At 43.8% G+C, this 16,832-nt stretch overlaps 1 protein-coding gene across 3 annotated transcripts in view; it reads left to right on the plus strand.

Moving 5' to 3' along the window:
- The first annotated feature begins 359 nt into the window (after positions 1 to 359).
- Positions 360 to 16,832, plus strand: part of LOC115105201 (transcriptional activator GLI3-like) — a 174,583-nt gene continuing 158,110 nt past the window's right edge. For all 3 annotated transcript variants that reach the window (XM_029626932.2, XM_065007171.1, XM_065007170.1), the window contains exon 1: positions 360 to 729. The gene's annotated coding sequence lies outside the window, so the exon portion shown is untranslated. The remainder of the gene's footprint in view (positions 730 to 16,832) is intronic.

The raw sequence follows: 16,832 nt of genomic DNA on the forward strand, positions 1-16,832 counted from the left end.
GGTGAAGAATAAATAGGCCTAAACGCAATTGAATACAGTTGTGTTATAGCCACTGGATTCTGGGCCACTGGTGTTGATGAAACTATTATGAATAACAAGAAAATACTGGCACTAAAGATCACAAACTTCATCCTGAAGTAGAGGCAGCTAAGTGAACTGTGTGAGTATTTGCCAATCCTTTGCAATTTTGTGGGACTGGTACTGTACAACAGTTCATTCGTTCCATCCGTGTCTGCACCGTCTCAAGTAAATTGCGGCCCGGAGCAGAGAGGCAGGGAGGGGGAACGGGGGGGGGGGAATAGAAAGGAAGGGGGGTAGAGAGCGAGGGAGCCCGATCTGAAGACAAGGGAGGAGTCAGGCAAGGGAAAGAGAAGCTGGATTTCCACATTTCGCCCTATTCTCTTCGAAAAGCATACTTATTGTAATACCAACAGTCCACGAGTTTTTGCAAACACATGTTTTCTTATTCATACAGGTTTAATATCTGATATCGGGTAGGTAATGTATGGGGTTCACGGTATTAGCTCAGTTTTCGCTCTATTCAGCAAACTGTGAAAAGAAGAAAGACGCGGAGAAGAAGGAAAAGTCTGGCAGAGCGGAGTTGGAGTTGCGACGTCAAGTCACATAGTCACATAGATGCACATCTGCAACAAGCGAAAAAAGACTTCACTTACGAGAAGACAAAAAAAAAGTTCAAGAATTATAAGAGGGGAAACATCATTCGAACACGTAAGTGCAAAAAACACAGCGAGTCATAATGAACTGTTTCCCTCGAACATTTTGTGATTTGCTGGCTTTGAACATGTTAAAGAGAAAACAAGTTTATTTCAAAAACTGTCGAGAGGCATCACGTTTAAAATAAATCATAGAAGTCCACAAATCAGGGGGGGGGGGGTGATATATAAACAGAAATTAGTATGAAAACACAACCTATTCACTAATATACTCACTTGCACAACATAAACTACTTTAGACACAGCGTAACATGTATACTAACACTACATATTTTGCTGGATGTTGTCTAATTTCTTTAAAGTTACAAGTTGACCCATTGCACATTTTCGAAACTTTGCTGATGCATTTTATTAGAAGGTGATATACACTTGGCAATGGTTCTTATTCCGCAAATCTGATTTAAAGGTGTGTTAAGGTTATTTGATGGAAGGTTTATACATTTTAAGTTTGTGTATTGTATACACTTGAATGCAAAAGTAATTGCATTGCTGAGAATTGTGATATTGGCTGAAACTTATTTTGGAACTTCCAATACTAACACAAAAACACTTCCACTACTTGGACTTTTGCCCAAAGACACGCATGGGGGGCATGCATATTTACATGTGTTCACGTTTCAGCAGGATTTTTACCATGTTATCGATTCGGTCTCTTATTCATGAGGCCTAATATGAGTTATGCCTGGATTGATGTACTATACTTTTATAGACTATTGTTCAGAATCACATTTCAGCCTATTCACAACAAAAAAATCTAATGCCACCACTGAAGTCCCCATTTCTACAATCAAAATATGAAAGTAAGCCCACGTTTATTTTACAATGCCGTAGGCACATTTGAACGATTATACAGGCATGTAAGACCTATATAATGAGCATTGTAGGCCCCTCGTGTTTGACAATAGAAAATCAACTAGATTTTATCAAATGAAATGGAACAGTTCACAATAGAAAATGTAATTTCTCTGTTTAAGTAGCCTACACTAGAGGCTACTTTTGGAAAGCCCTTATATTCGCGCGTCCACATTTGGATTACTTTCCGTTAATATTTTATTGACCTGGTTATAATTAGACCTACTTATTATGCTTATCATTTTTTGTGTGTCTTTTATCCATTTCGTTGTTTTTTTATCGTATGTAATTTTCGGTCACTTAGGCTGTGTATCATGGCAGCGTGCCTTCACATGCGGAGATATTTGTTTGAAACTTTTCATTCTTGCTCGCAGCCAGCTGTTCCACATTTTATCTGCTTGTCAGATTCGGTGTGAGTGACTGGTGGACCGTTTGTGTCTCGGGTTTCACGCCGCCATACAAACGACAAGGGTTCGAGGCGTTTAGCCGTGCGGTGACGGCTCAGACAAACAATCTTTGACACTTGGCAAATTATTAACGTAGATCTACAGCAACTGGCAGTAAAGATTTGAATGCAAAACAACAACATGTTAATAGTTTGTGCAGATTAAAGATTTTATTTATTTTTAACCTCGGGTTAAGAACATGACCATCTGGACTGGCCAGTTTTAGGCCCCTATGAGATCTCTCTTGTGCTGCTTTTAAGAAGGAAAGAAAAATGACAAGAACATAGGCCTATAACCCACTAAATATAGTGATCGTTTTTACGCATAATGTTGTTTGCATTATCGCAAATCTTTATGCACTATTTTGAAATGATATGCTCAGTATTTAATCATTTAATTGATAATGGAACCCCCCAACTATGTTTTATGAAATAATATTTGGTTAGAGTATGAACATCAAGGAAGCCATAAACCTATATTTTAGCTTAAGTCTCAATATCTCAATATAATATTGTTCCTAATCAAAACTAGTGTTTGCAACAGTAATATGGTTAACTGTTATCCTTATCTATCCATGAAACGAAATCTAAATGTCATTTTATTATTAATGCATTTTTGCATATATGACATGATATGTAATTTTAATCAAGAGAATGTTTTTGGCTTGCAAAAATCCAAATGTTATACCTCAATTTGATAAGGCCTACCAGCATTTTAAAACTATCATCTGTTATTTTATTTAGTGAGGATGCAATGGACTTAATAAACATACTTCAATTGATATATTTCTGGTATTTTGCTATTAAGTTTTATTTTTGTAGTGATTGATGGTCGACAGAAAGCTCTATGCCAGAGTGCATTTCTCATGATGAATGTGTGATTGCTTACCCCCAGATTTAATGATCACCAAAGCAACATTACATGTAATTACATTAATTTGAGCTCTATTTAGCTTTAATGGATAGCTGATATTTTCCACGTGAAAACGGTGTTCAGAAATAACCACAGATTGGCTCTAAGTACATGCCTATATGTGTATGGAGCTGGATATAATTTATGATTTAATCATATTAAATATGAATGATATCTGATGAACACACTAAATAATGTAAATATGTATGGCGTTACTGTTTTACATCTCCAAAACAGAACGGAGCTCAGCTAGGGGCTGTAGCTTCACTTGAACAGGTGCATTTTTACAAAACAAAGACTGCATGTCAAATGATTCAGTAACAGTAATAAATACACACAATGTTTTAAAAAAAAGGCTCAACGAAAAAGCCTGTTTTTTTTTCGTTCACCGGCCAAGATGAATCAATGCCTGTCTGATGAAGGGAACAATCTGTAACTCACAGTACCACAGATAGGGAAGGAAAGGCACGGATAACCCGTATTCCTCCCTCCCTATTCCTCCTCAGTGCTTCTGATAGCAGAGCAGCCCTTTATCTCTATATTAGCATACCTTTACATTCAATTATGCATAGCTGCGAAACACCAGGCAGTGACCTCCTGACCTTTCTAACTTGCCCAAAATGGGGCCTGTTACACAAACAGATATTAATGCACAAAGATGACACACTATTACCCTTAAATTAAGGGCCTCTCAAATCCACTATTCTAGGCAGGCCTCTTGTCTTTAGGCTCTTTTATATCCTAGAGGAAGAATACCTGTTAAAAGGTGTGTATGCATGAGGCCCTAATGACATCTGTTGTTGTGGTAATGGAACTCAATAAAGACCCAGTCAGAGGTACCAAGTGTATTGTTCTATGAGGGTATTCTAGGGTAAATTGATTTAATCTAAGGTAACATGTACCAAGGCTTTTTTTGTGTGCGTTTATTCACATTTTTGGTTTGATGTGTTGTGGATACGTCGGTGTGTGGCAGATATAGTGTGTGATTTCTTTTGTGGTACTCAAAGGTTGTTATTGTTGGTCACAGATGTTAATATGATGAAAGGTTTATCTGTGTCTTTCAATAGAAGCTCAACTCTTTAGCAGAGCGCTAAGTACTTCTATCCCACAAACCACAGTTTACATTAGCAGGTGAGGAGCCATTACCTCAGCTATTTAGAGCATGTTGGGCAGAAATAAATAAACACACTATCACAATAGTTACCCAATCAAAGTTTGGAATCTTTCCCCTAAGTGATTTGATTCGCCAATGCTGCCCTGTGAATATAGACGCTACATGAATAGATGGCCCCCAATAGGAATCCTTCACTTTGATGATTCTGAACTTTGATATATTGACATCAAATGGAAAAGTTACAGTGGGGAAAAGAAAGAGAATGGAGAGAGATTGAGAGAAAAAAGGCAGCGAGACAAGAGACAGAGGTGTGTGTGTGTGTGACGTGTGAGTGACTCCTTCACCTCCTTGTAAAAAGTTGGGGCCGTGGCAGTATGCCGCTGAGTGTAGTCTACATCAAAGTGTCTGGATGCATTTGCGTGTGAGCGGCGAGGAGGCAGGCGGGCGCGAGGCGCGGCTCAGCATGAGGGGCTTCTCCTTGGCCCTCCTAATCCCCAGGCCCAGCCATCCCTTCAGGGCATGCCTCAGATCTGGCTCTCCAAGCTCTCCGCATGGACGTACCCAGCCTCTGCCGGCCGATTTAATATGCTATGTGTTCCTGCTCCCCTCCACCTTCACCAGCAGCGTCCTAGAGCGGGACCCCATTCACCCCCATTCCCTGATTCAAGGAGTCCCACTTAAGGCACCTTTCATTGGGCACGTCTTTGCACAGTGAGGGGGTGGGATGGGTGATCTGATGATAATAATTTGGTGGGTGCTTATATTTGTCACATTTCACACATGTACAAGTGTGTATTAATGAGCATCTGTGAATTGGAAATGTGTATTTTGCATATCCCATCTGCCCCTGAGACACCCTCGGAGAGTCGGGTCACGGCCAGGGTCTGACATTATCAATTGCGGTTAAGTGCCTTGCTCAAGGGCACATCGACATATTTTTCACCTTGTTGGCTCGGGGATTCCAACATGCGGCCTTTAGGTTACTGGCCCAGCTCTCTAACCACTAGGCTACCTGCCGCTTACAGGCGGGTGCGAGGGAGATGCATAGTGTAATGAAATGCATAGTCAGCTCCACACCATACGCAGAGCCTCCCAAATGTACTCTTACCCCCATATATGCATGTTTTTTTTTTTTATGTTTCAAAAATGCAAATGCACCTCTGCATAAAATATCCCCATCATAGACATATTTTACACACACACACACACACACACACACACACACACACTCACACTCACACTCACACACTCACACACATAGAGAGAGAGAGAGGAGCGTGCAAGCAGAGTAGCCAGTATTCCTTCTTCAGGAAATAAGAAATGAGAAAAGAAGCCAGAGCTCAAGCTGCTTTACCAGAGGCTGAGAGTCAGAGTGATGCTTTGTCTTCCAGGGCTTTGGTCTCACTCAGACTGGACCTACCAATTAGCCTGGTCAACCTCCCAGAGAGAGAGAGAGAATTTAGTCTGGGGAAAAAATGAAGATGAATACAGGTGTGAAGGAGAGCTAGTCGTCCTGGATGACAGGACTGTGAACCCCAGAGCGTGATGACAGGACTGTGAACCCCAGAGCGTGTCAGTGAGTGCCTGCCTTTTCTTTTCCCACACACTCGAGTGCAAACGGAGGCAGATCGCGCCTGGGTGACGACGTCGCTTGACGGCGCTCGTCTCCTCTGTTTGCCATGAGCCGCCGTACAAGCGTCTTTACGGCTGCGGTGTGAGTATGGCAGCCAGGGGTGAAGTAAGCTGCAGGCCCATTTTCTTGTGGCGGGGCTGTATAAAGTTGAGATGCTGAGCTGGGAAAGTGGTGATGTAGTTCTCGAATTCCCAGGTTTCGGGTCTGTTATTGATATGTGGCATTGTGTCATGGGCTTGATGGGAGCTAGTTGTGGCATCCGTAAGGGGGCCTGCTCTCCCTCCTCGTCCAGGGAGCGTGGTGATGGCCAGGGGACAGATGAGGCGGCCAGATAACTGTGAACAATGATCTGTCACCTCCACCTCCTCATCCTGATTTCTTTGTGTATGTGGAAAGCCTTGTGTCAGGCTGCTGCACTAAAGACACACACACACTTGCACAGGCTCAGACAGGCACACACACACACACACACACACACACACACACACACACACACACACACACACACACGCACAGCAGCACTGCCAGAGAGGTTGATTGAAGTGTCTCTGATTATTGTGATTTAAACTGAATGGAGTAAAAGAAATGTACACCCAAAAGTGTATGAAAAATATTTACAATAAGGAAAATACAATTAAAATTCACTGGGGAAAATAAATAAATTACTAATATTAATTTCATAAATATCTGTTTGGAATTCTTTAGTTGCATAGCTCATACTGTTCTGATACACATAACAATGGTAAAGTTGTTTTAATATGTATGTACGTGCAGTGCCCCATGCTGGCCTGGTTATCTTAGTGAAACCTGGGGGTTGAGGAGGGGGACATTGTTTCAATGTCAAATGCAAATCCCAAGGATAATACATGCATAAAGTTCAGGCCGACTTTCTCCCTCCCTTCTGCAAACATGTTTAAATGCGTGCCTCGTCCCCTCTTCTCCCCCTTTCCCCTACTCCTTCACTTCTGTCCTCTGTTGCAGGGATTGTGAACCACGTTCCCCTCTTCTCAAAAGGGGAACACTACTATCGGAGCAAATGTCTTGCCCGACTTGAAAGAAGGCCTATTTTGTCAGGATGTCATTTGAAGGCTAATCCGGTATAGAGAGAGAGCGGGAAGGAGAGAGAGGGGGGTCCAATACTTCTCGCAGGGAGCGAGAAGGAGCAGAGGTTGGAGGGGCGGAGGGTGTGGATGGCGGTATTCCTCTCCTTTGCCCAGTTCCTTGCAGGGTGGTGTGGAGGAGGTGGAGGTGTGGGGGATCCAGGAGTTTTTAGATCCTTGAAAATGATTTTTAGATCCTTGAAAAGAGAGAGGGAGGGGGGGGACTCCAGCCATTTGCAACGTAGAGACAATTGCCCTATGTACAGTGGGGCAAAAAAGTATTTAGTCAGCCACCAATTGTGCAAGTTCTCCCACTTAAAAAGATGAGAGAGGCCTGTACTTTTCATCATAGGTACACTTCAACTATGACAGACAAAATGAGAAGAAAAAAAATCCAGAAAATTACATTGTAGGATTTTTAATGAATTTATTTGCAAATTATGGTGGAAAATAAGTATTTGGTCAATAACAAAAGTTTATCTCAATACTTTGTTATATACCCTTTGTTGGCAATGACAGAGGTCAAAAAAAAAAATTTGCTGGTATTTTGGCCCATTCCTCCATGCAGATCTCCTTTAGAGCAGTGATGTTTTGGGGCTGTTGCTGGGCCACACGGACTTTCAACTCCCTCCAAAGATTTTCTATGGGGTTGAGATCTGTAGACTGGCTAGGGCACTCCAGGACCTTGAAATGCTTCTTACGAAGCCACTCCTTCGTTGCCCGGGCGGTGTGTTTGGGATCATTGTCATGCTGAAAGACCCAGCCACGTTTCATCTTCAATGTCCTTGCTGATCGAAGGAGGTTTTCACTCAAAATCTCACGATACATGGCCCCATTCATTCTTTCCTTTACACGGATCTGTCGTCCTGGTCCCTTTGCAGAAAAACAGCCCCAAAGCATGATGTTTCCACCCCCATGCTTCACAGTAGGTATGGTGTTCTTTGGCTGCAACTCAGCATTCTTTGTCCTCCAAAAACGACAAATTGAGTTTTTACCAAAAAGGTATATTTTGGTTTCATCTGACCATATAACATTCTCCCAATCTTCTTCTGGATCATCCAAATGCTGTCTAGCAAACTTCAGACGGGCCTGGACATGTACTGGCTTAAGCAGGGGGACACGTCTGGCACTGCAGGATTTGAGTCCCTGGCGGTGTAGTGTGTTACTGATGGTAGGCTTTGTTACTTTGGTCCCAGCTCTCTGCAGGTCATTCACTAGGTCCCGCTGTGTGGTTCTGGGATTTTTGCTCACCGTTCTTGTGATCATTTTGACCCCACGGGGTGAGATCTTGCGTGGAGACCCAGATCGAGGGAGATTATCAGTGGTCTTGTATGTCTTCCATTTCCTAATAATTGCTCCCACAGTTGATTTCTTCAAACCAAGCTGCTTACCTATTGCAGATTCAGTCTTCCCAGCCTGGTGCAGGTCTACAATTTGGTTTCTGGTGTCCTTTGACAGCTCTTTGGTCTTGGCTATAGTGGAGTTTGGAGTGTGACTGTTTGAGGTTGTGGATAGGTGTCTTTTATACTGATAACAAGTTCCAAACAGGTGCCATTAATACAGGTAACGAGTGGAGGACAGAGGAGCCTCTTAAAGAAGAAGAAGTTACAGGTCTGTGAGAGCCAGAAATCTTGCTTGTTTGTAGGTGACCAAATACTTATTTTCCACTATAATTGTCATAGTTGAAGTGTACCTATGATGAAAATTACAGGCCTCTCTCATCTTTTTAAGTGGGAGAACTTGCACAATTGGTGAATGACTAAATGCTTGTTTGCCCCACTGTACATGGTCAATTTAATAATGTTTACATGCTGTTTTACCCACTTCATATGTATATAATGTGTTCTAGTCAAGGCTCATCCTATTTAAGTACTGTTGTACACATATTTCTATTCATATATACATATCCACACTGTCCATACTGTCTATACACACCATCATATACATATATATTTATATTCTGGACTCTGACATTGCTCGGGTTTCTTGATTTCTTTCTTTCTTTTCTTTGTCTTTTATTTGTGTGCATGGTCTTGTATTGTTTACATTAGCATTTTTGTCATTTAGCAGACACTCTTGTTCAGTATTTCTCCACTTATGTAGCTGGAAACAAAAGTGTTTCACTGCACCTGTGATAACATCTGCAAACTATGTGTATGTGATCAATACCCTGACTCCGACAGGCTTGGCCTGGGGAATAAAAGTGGGCCTCAAAAATGTATCGAGGAACAAAAATATGAACGTGTATATGGGCCCCTAAACCGTCTTTGGCTATTTCAGGCCTGACTGGTGTTTTGATTAAGAGAGGTTGACATGCTTTGGGAATGTATCTTATTCATGAAGAAAAAAAGCCAGGGCTGGACTTCCTAAAGAATTCATTATGTTCCCCTTTCCCATAAGCCTTGCTGCTCCGCAGGTCCCAGCCGGGCCTCAGAGGACGTTGAGAGTGTTGCGCGACATTGTAAAGCCTCCCATAGCGAGCAGGGGAGTGCGAAGGGTTCCATTAGTCAAAGGTGCACGGACGTTTTTTTCTCTCCTCCCCAACACTTTCCCGGCTCTGTCGCAAACTCATTGTCTGAGCTAAGGCAGGACATTAGTCACTGCGGTGCTAGTGGAGCCTGCAGGGCAGTGGGACCAACCAACACTGCTTTGGAGCAGGGACTGCTAGTCGGACGGAGAGAGAGAGAACTAGAAGAGAGAGAATGAGTGAGGTAGAGTGTGTGGAAAAGAGAAGGGGAGGGAGAGCGAAAGAAAAAGAGCGAAAGAAAAGGGAGAATTTTTTTCTGTGTGGGTGCATGTGTTTGAGAAAGAGAGTGTGGAAGAAGGAGAGAGAACGTTAGAGGTGTGGAGTCTATAGCTCTACCTCAGGGCTCAGTATGTAAGCCCCTGTTTTCCCCCCAAAGCTGCTTTCACAAAGAGATTTACAAGACAGGTGTGTGTGTGTGTGTGTGTGTGTATTTCTCCAAACTGGGTTAAATGTGCACCGCTAGAAGACGTTTTTTCCTATCTTTTACATTATCTTAGGTTTTCCTAAATGAGTGGTTCCTAACTGCTCTGTCCTAACCAGAACCAAGGGATGCCATGAGATTATTTATTCTACCTGATGGAGGAGGCTTGCGAGGCGGTCGTCGGCGGTATCTTTGGTGTATGTATGTTGAGGGGAGTCAGCAGTCACACGTCACACATCACACATACAAGGGATCCTGTTTGCTTTTGGAATTATTTATAAAGCTTGGCTTTTGTGTGGCTTTATAGTTCCCTGTCTCCTCCCATTACTGCCTATGACTCTACCTGTGCCACCTTCAACCCCAAACAGTCCCTCTGCCACTGTGCTGAGTCTCAGAGTAGGAATGCTGACCTAGGATCAGTTTAGCCATTTAGCCATTTAGCTCATAATGAATAACATCAGGGGTAACTGGTCCTAGATCAGCACTCTTTCTACTCTTACACTGTTTATATTATTACACAGTTTATATTATATTGTGTTTTTTATATTCAGAGTTTTTTTAATGGGTTCACAAGTAGGAGAATAAACAACTGTTGGTCCAATAGTTCCTCTATGGGTTTTATTATTTAGTGGAATTCTAGTTGTAGTGACAAGCACAATTTTGAGGCATCAGAGAAAATCACAAAGTTATTACCGACCATTACATATGGGCTTGATTACACTGTAATCCAGTAGAGTTTTGTGTGTATTTATACTGAGTCCGGGTAGAAGGTTTAGTGTGTTTTAGATGGTATATGTTAATGTTTTCTTTATTGATACAAGCAGGGATGTGATTATGGTTCAGCTCAGTATATATGAGCAGAGCGCTGATCTAGTTTCCTATTTCTCCCTCTGGCATAGAGATCAATGCAAACCAGCTAACACAGCCTAATAAGCCATTTACACATACATTGTGGAAAACATTTACATACATTGAAAATTAAACTGATAAAGTAGGTCCATGTCCTAGAGGTAAGAGTTATTGTGTGCGTGTGTGTGCGTGTGCGTGTGCGTGTGTGTGTGTGAGAGAGTGTGTGTGTGAGTGTTTGTGTGTGTGAGAACACGGGAGAGACCTCTCCCGTGACTGCCAACCAGTCCTGTGTGTGATAGGTGCCAGATTGTATAGCTGCTAGCCAGACTGTCTTGGCCTGTCAGAAAAGAGAGAGAATGAGAAAAGAACAAGAGCAAAGAGAGGGGGATGATTACAGTACACTGTTCCTCTGATCTGATTCATCACTAACTGTCTCTCATGCAAAGGGTGAACTTATTATCCCTGTCTCAACCTCCAGTATGGTGCCAGCTGCTCACCATGTTTCCCAATTAACCCCCGGCACCCATCTAACTCGCCAATTAAGGCCTCCTCCTTAGCTCTTTTATTTGTGTGTGTTAGCATGTTCACTGGAGCCCTGGGTTGTATTTATTGTGCACTAAATAGAATAAAACAGGGAGGGACAACCTGTACCTGTCCAATAGACAGACAAGAAACACACATTTTGTATCCCGTTGCAAAATGTTTTAAAATGTTTGTGCCCTAATGAATACGACCCTGGTGTGGAGGAATGCAGTGGAGAGGGGGAGTTGAGCGAGTGTTAACCAAGTAGTAAGAGTGTATGTTTAGGAGGTGTCCTAAGTGATGGTTTTACAGACCCCAGAATTTATTTGAGGCGGCGACGCAAACAGCTGAAAGGCTTAAACACAGCCAGATGTTAGTTAGCTTCCTGACTGACGACTGCTCCAGTGCCCGAGAGGGCTGCTATTGTAAGTCTTCTTCCCCATGTTTATTTGTGGTCTTTTCTTTTGGGAGCCATTTTGGAGCATTCTGTATGTCCCCTTTGAGTTTAGGGGAAAGTTTTTGTTTCACACTTGGAAATGCTGTGAGTTTTATGATAAGTCATGTGGATGTTATTGCATATCGTATAGGAGTATGGGTTTTGAAGAGAATGTATTTTTTTCCCACCTGACTTGCAGTAAAAGACTGGCATTTCAACTTCAAATTCTGTATTCACTCCAAAGATATTCACTTGTGTGTGTTTTTAAAACCTAAAGTACAACCTCAGTAGACCTATATGCCGAGCTCTGGGACATGTGTGTGTGACTGTGTGTGTGAGTGTAGGTTCAGCTTACTGACACTGTGGGAGGGATGCGGGCACGTTGGGGAGCGCCAATCCCTCTGTGTGTGTGTATGTACAGTATGAGCGAGCAGGCCCTGATGGAGGGGGAGTGAATTGTTGTCTCCTTACCGACCTAGCTGTGCTGTTGGGAGACATGTCAGCCGTGGGGGAGCTGGCTGAGTGGAGCTGCATGGGAGTCTGACTGGGACTCCCTCTGTGTCTCTACTTTCTTTGATCTAATACTTCCTCAACCATACTCCTTATACAGTACAGTATAGTCTCACCCCCCGCTTCATTGAAGTGTCTTCACCTCTAGCTGAAGTCAGTTGAAGTCAGTCGTCGATGGTGCCGATGGTCTGGGCTGTGTATCTACAGTATCTACTGAATGGAACTTTGTTGAGCGCAAACAGAAACGTCAAACAACAGAATAAAGAAAGTGTTCGCTTTTAACTTGCTCAGCATTGTGGGTAATGGGAACAAGCTATTAGGAACAAGCAAACAAGGGCAAGTAATTACAAATGGAATGTCATGTGGAAATGACGTTTGTTTTATACATGTGATTGGGGGCACCCGAATGGCGCAGCGGTCTAAGGCACTGCATCTCAGTGCAAGAGGCATCACTACAATCCCTGGTTTGAATCCAGGCTGAATCACATCTGGCTGTGATTGGGAGTCCCATAGGGCGGCGCACAATTGGCCCAGCATCATCCGGGGTAGGCCATCATTGTAAATAAGAATTTGTTCTTAACTGACTTGCCTAGCCTGAGACAATAAGGAGACAGTGGCAGAATAAATTCAACCACACATTTGTTTCATTACAGAACCGGAGAGCAACATCTGTCCGGTGAAGTCCACAAAACATATTGCATGTAACAGTTACATGACCTACAGCATGGTCACGCAAGGTAATGTTTCACACATTTTTGGATTAAGCAACTATTGATTTATAACCACAGAGACTTTGAGCCGAACGCGCTGGGGAGGGGCTACCTTCACGTATGCTCTCTCTCCAGGGCTCGTCTCAGCCGGACTAACAGGTTTCCCGCGCCTCAGCAGAGGTGACCGGTCCGCTCCTGATCCCCGGGATTGTAATTTTGGCTGGCGTCCTGCGGCTGGAGCCACGTCGGGGAAGGGGTACTGTCTCGTGTGCTCCCTCTCCGGCCTCTAGGTCACCAGGCTGCTCGTTATGGTGCACACCTGTCACCATCGTTATGCGCACCTGGACTCATCACTTTCCTGATTACCTTCCCTATATTTTTCACTCGCTTTGGTTCCGTCCCCAGGCGTTACTGTTTCTGTTCCTGTGTCATGTCTGTGTGTTGTTCGTGTTTTCTTGTTTTGTATTATGTTACGTTTATCTATTAAAACACTCACTCCCTGAACTTGCTTCCCGACTCTCAGCGCACTCGTTGCACACCATTTCAACTTCAACATTTCAACATCATCTAATCACCTATTCTTAGTCTAATACAGTCACAACTAAAAGATACCAAAAACAATTTAGTCTAGTCAATGTAAGCTAAATATGATGTGGCTGTCCATGGTACTGATTTCAGTGTGTGTGTGCAAGGAGAAAAAACATGTTGAATCACCCTACTTGTAGAGAAATGCCAATGCCATCCTCCTCTTTCATGTTGCCTAAACTGTCTGTGACTCTGTCATACAGTACACACTTTTCGTTTTTGTTGTCCCTAGGCTACCTGGCTAAAATACTTGCTCACCAGCCTAACTTCGTTTCATGGGTGCATCGCCAGGCCAGCTAGTTAACATTAGCATACCACATCTAGCTACATGTTGAACTTCCATCCTCTCAGGCCAGGGGCATGATGTATTAATTTATGGTTGGATTAGAATCACTGTTATAATCATTGGCCAGTACGGCGTATTAAGTCCAAATACATCCATGGCTAAATTAGGAAAGGAGTGATTTTAGCTAGCGAACTAGCCACCAGAGGACAACAACACAACGAGATGCAACAAATCAAGTTTTCTTTCTGTCAATAATGACGTTTGGCTTGTGATGTTATTGGTCAGTAGCCAAATCCGAACTGGCTTCCCTTGACACTTTTGTTTGGTGTACCAGGACCATTCAAAGCTGTGTTCACTCAGTTTAGCTCAACGCTGATTGGCTATTATACTTTTTTTTTTTATCAAGGGAGGACAAATGCTCGCTGGCTTCCCTGGCATTCATACTCTTTCTGATCAGACTGTATCAGATAGATTCCCTGCACAAACTGAGACAGAAGGGAGCTGTTTGTTTTTGTACATTTTTTGGGGAAGCCTGGCTTCCCATGGCATCCATGAATACACGCCACTACCCCCTATATTTCCGCTGTCCATCACTGCCATGCTAAATTACTATTGGAGCTCTCATAACATGCAGATAGCATGAGCACTCACCAGGTGTTCTTGGCTGAGGCTGTTTCAAGGTATTTCTTAGGCATATGGGCCCTGGTCAAAAATAGTGCACTAAAAAGGGAAAAGGGTGCCATTTGGGACTCATCCTCAGTCTCAGTGGGTCCAACTGATAAAACAGAATTATCAGAATCGGGTGTTGTCTGTAGTGTGGAATGTATGACTCAATAGCTCTTTGGATGTGAGCCCACACCTCAGACAGGAAAAGCGGTATTAAAGCCATGCCTTTCCTACTTTTTCACTTCCTCCATCTGTTCATCCTCTCCATCTTCCTCCATCCCTCCCTCACATTCCATTGTGCAAGGGTCTAATTCCAGGACAACTGCATTTTGCAATGTGATGGCATTCCTTTAATTTGCCCTCCCTTTCATCCTCCCTTTATCGCCAGAAAGCCAAACACCAGTGCGACTTCATCTCGCCCAATCATCCTCCCTCTAATACGCTTTAAATGGCGCGGTCGCGAGGGCCCGGACGGAGAATTAATAAGAGCCAATAAAGCGCGCTGACAGGGCATGTCGGTGAGTCTAAGTAAACATTATGACTTCTTGAGGGGGGCATCGGGGGTTGTCGCGACTTGATGAATCGTTGCGTAGCTCAGCGAGGGCTAATTTCTCACTTAGCCGTCCTGATGGGGCCTACCTAATAGGGCCCTTTACTGCCTGATTTGTCTTGCTGATTGTCTGCTTCATGGGTTGATTATTGTGCTGTATTATTATCACGCTGCCCCCTGGCTGTTGTTCCACCACGTGCCCCGCAATGACCCCGCTCTGTCATTAATCACTTCATTCACTACCCTTCTCTCCTCCACTCACTCTGGTCTGTGTTGTACTGTTTATACCACTGACACAGAGGAAAGAAAGAGCGGGGGTGGAGGAGAGAAAGGCAGCAAGAGAGAGGGAAATGAGAGAAAGAAAGGACAGAGAGAGGGAGGGAGGGAAAGAAAAATACAAGAGATAGAGAAAGAGAGTGATGGAAAGATGGAGGGAAAATAGACAGAGACAGAGGTAGAGTAAGAGAGCCCAGAGGGAACATGGGGATTAGAGTGTAGAAATGAGAGAGGGGCCACAGTAACTTGTGGCTCAGCCCCGTAACAGACAGACAGACACTGTCTGGGGGACAAGTTCCACAACACCTCCATCACTCCACTGGAACTGACTCAGGCTGCATCCCAAATGGCGCCCTATTCCGTTTGTAGTGCACTACTTTTGACCAGGGCCCTGGCCAAAAGTAGTGTACTGCAAAGGGAATAGAGTACCGTGTGGGACGCAGCCTGTTTCAGGGAATAGAATTCCATTTGGGATACACCCAGTGTGTCCAGCTGTATGATTTGACCATACAGTATGTCCACTATGTAAGTACAGTGGGAAGAATTCCAGAATCTTGGGAAGAATTCCATTGCCTGCTCAATGAAATGATACAAGTTTAATGATATGAACAGAGGTTGTATGGAGACATTGCATTAAAGAATAATACAGTATAAAGATATGAATTGGAGCTGTACTGTATGTGGACATAAACTCAGCAAAAAAAAGAAACGTCCTCTCACTGTCAACTGCGTTTATTTTCAGCAAACTTAACGTGTAAATATTTGTATGAACATAATAAGATTCAACAACTGAGTTATAAACTGAACAAGTTCCACAGACATGTGACTAACATAAATTGAATAATGTGTCCCTGAACAAAGGGGGGGGGGACAAAATCAAAAGTAACTGTCAGTGTCTGGTGTGGCCACCAGCTGCATTAAGTACCGCAGTGCATCTCCTCATGCACTGCACCAGATTTGCCAGTTCTTGCCGTGACATGTTACCCCACTCTTCCACCAAGGCACCTGCAAGTTCCCTGTCATTTATGGGGGGAATAGCCCTAGCTCTCACCCTCCGATCCAACAGGTCCCAGACGTACTCAATGGGATTGAGATCCGGGATCTTCGCTGGCCATGGCAGAACACTGACATTCCTGTCTTGCAGGAAATCACGCACAGAACGAGCAATGGTGGCATTGTCATGCTGGAGGGTCATGTCAGGATGAGTCTGCAGGAAGGGTACCACATGAGGGAGGAGGATGTCTTCCCTGTAATGCACAGTGTTGAGATTGTCTGCAATGACAACAAGCTCAGTCCAATGATGCTGTGACACACCGTTCCAGACCATGACGAACCCTCCACCTCCAAATCGATCTCGCTCCAGAGTACAGGCATCAGTGTAACGCTCATTCCTTCAACGATAAACGCGAATCCGACCATCACCCCTGGTGAGACAAAACCGCGACTCTTCAGTGAAGAGCACTTTTTCCCAGTCCTGTCTGGTCCAGCGATGGTGGGTTTGTGCCCATAGGCGACGTTGTTGCCGGTGATGTCTGGTGAGGACCTGCCTTACAACAGGCCTACAAGCCCTCAGTCCAGCCTCTCTCAACCTATTGCGGACAGTATGAGCACTGATGGAGGGGTTGTGCGTTCCTGGTGTAACTCGGGCAGTTGTTGTTGCCATCCTGTTCCTGTCCCGCAGGTGTGATGTTCGGATGTACCGA

Source organism: Oncorhynchus nerka, linkage group LG22 (assembly GCF_034236695.1).
Source record: "Oncorhynchus nerka isolate Pitt River linkage group LG22, Oner_Uvic_2.0, whole genome shotgun sequence".
NCBI lineage: Eukaryota > Metazoa > Chordata > Actinopteri > Salmoniformes > Salmonidae > Oncorhynchus > Oncorhynchus nerka.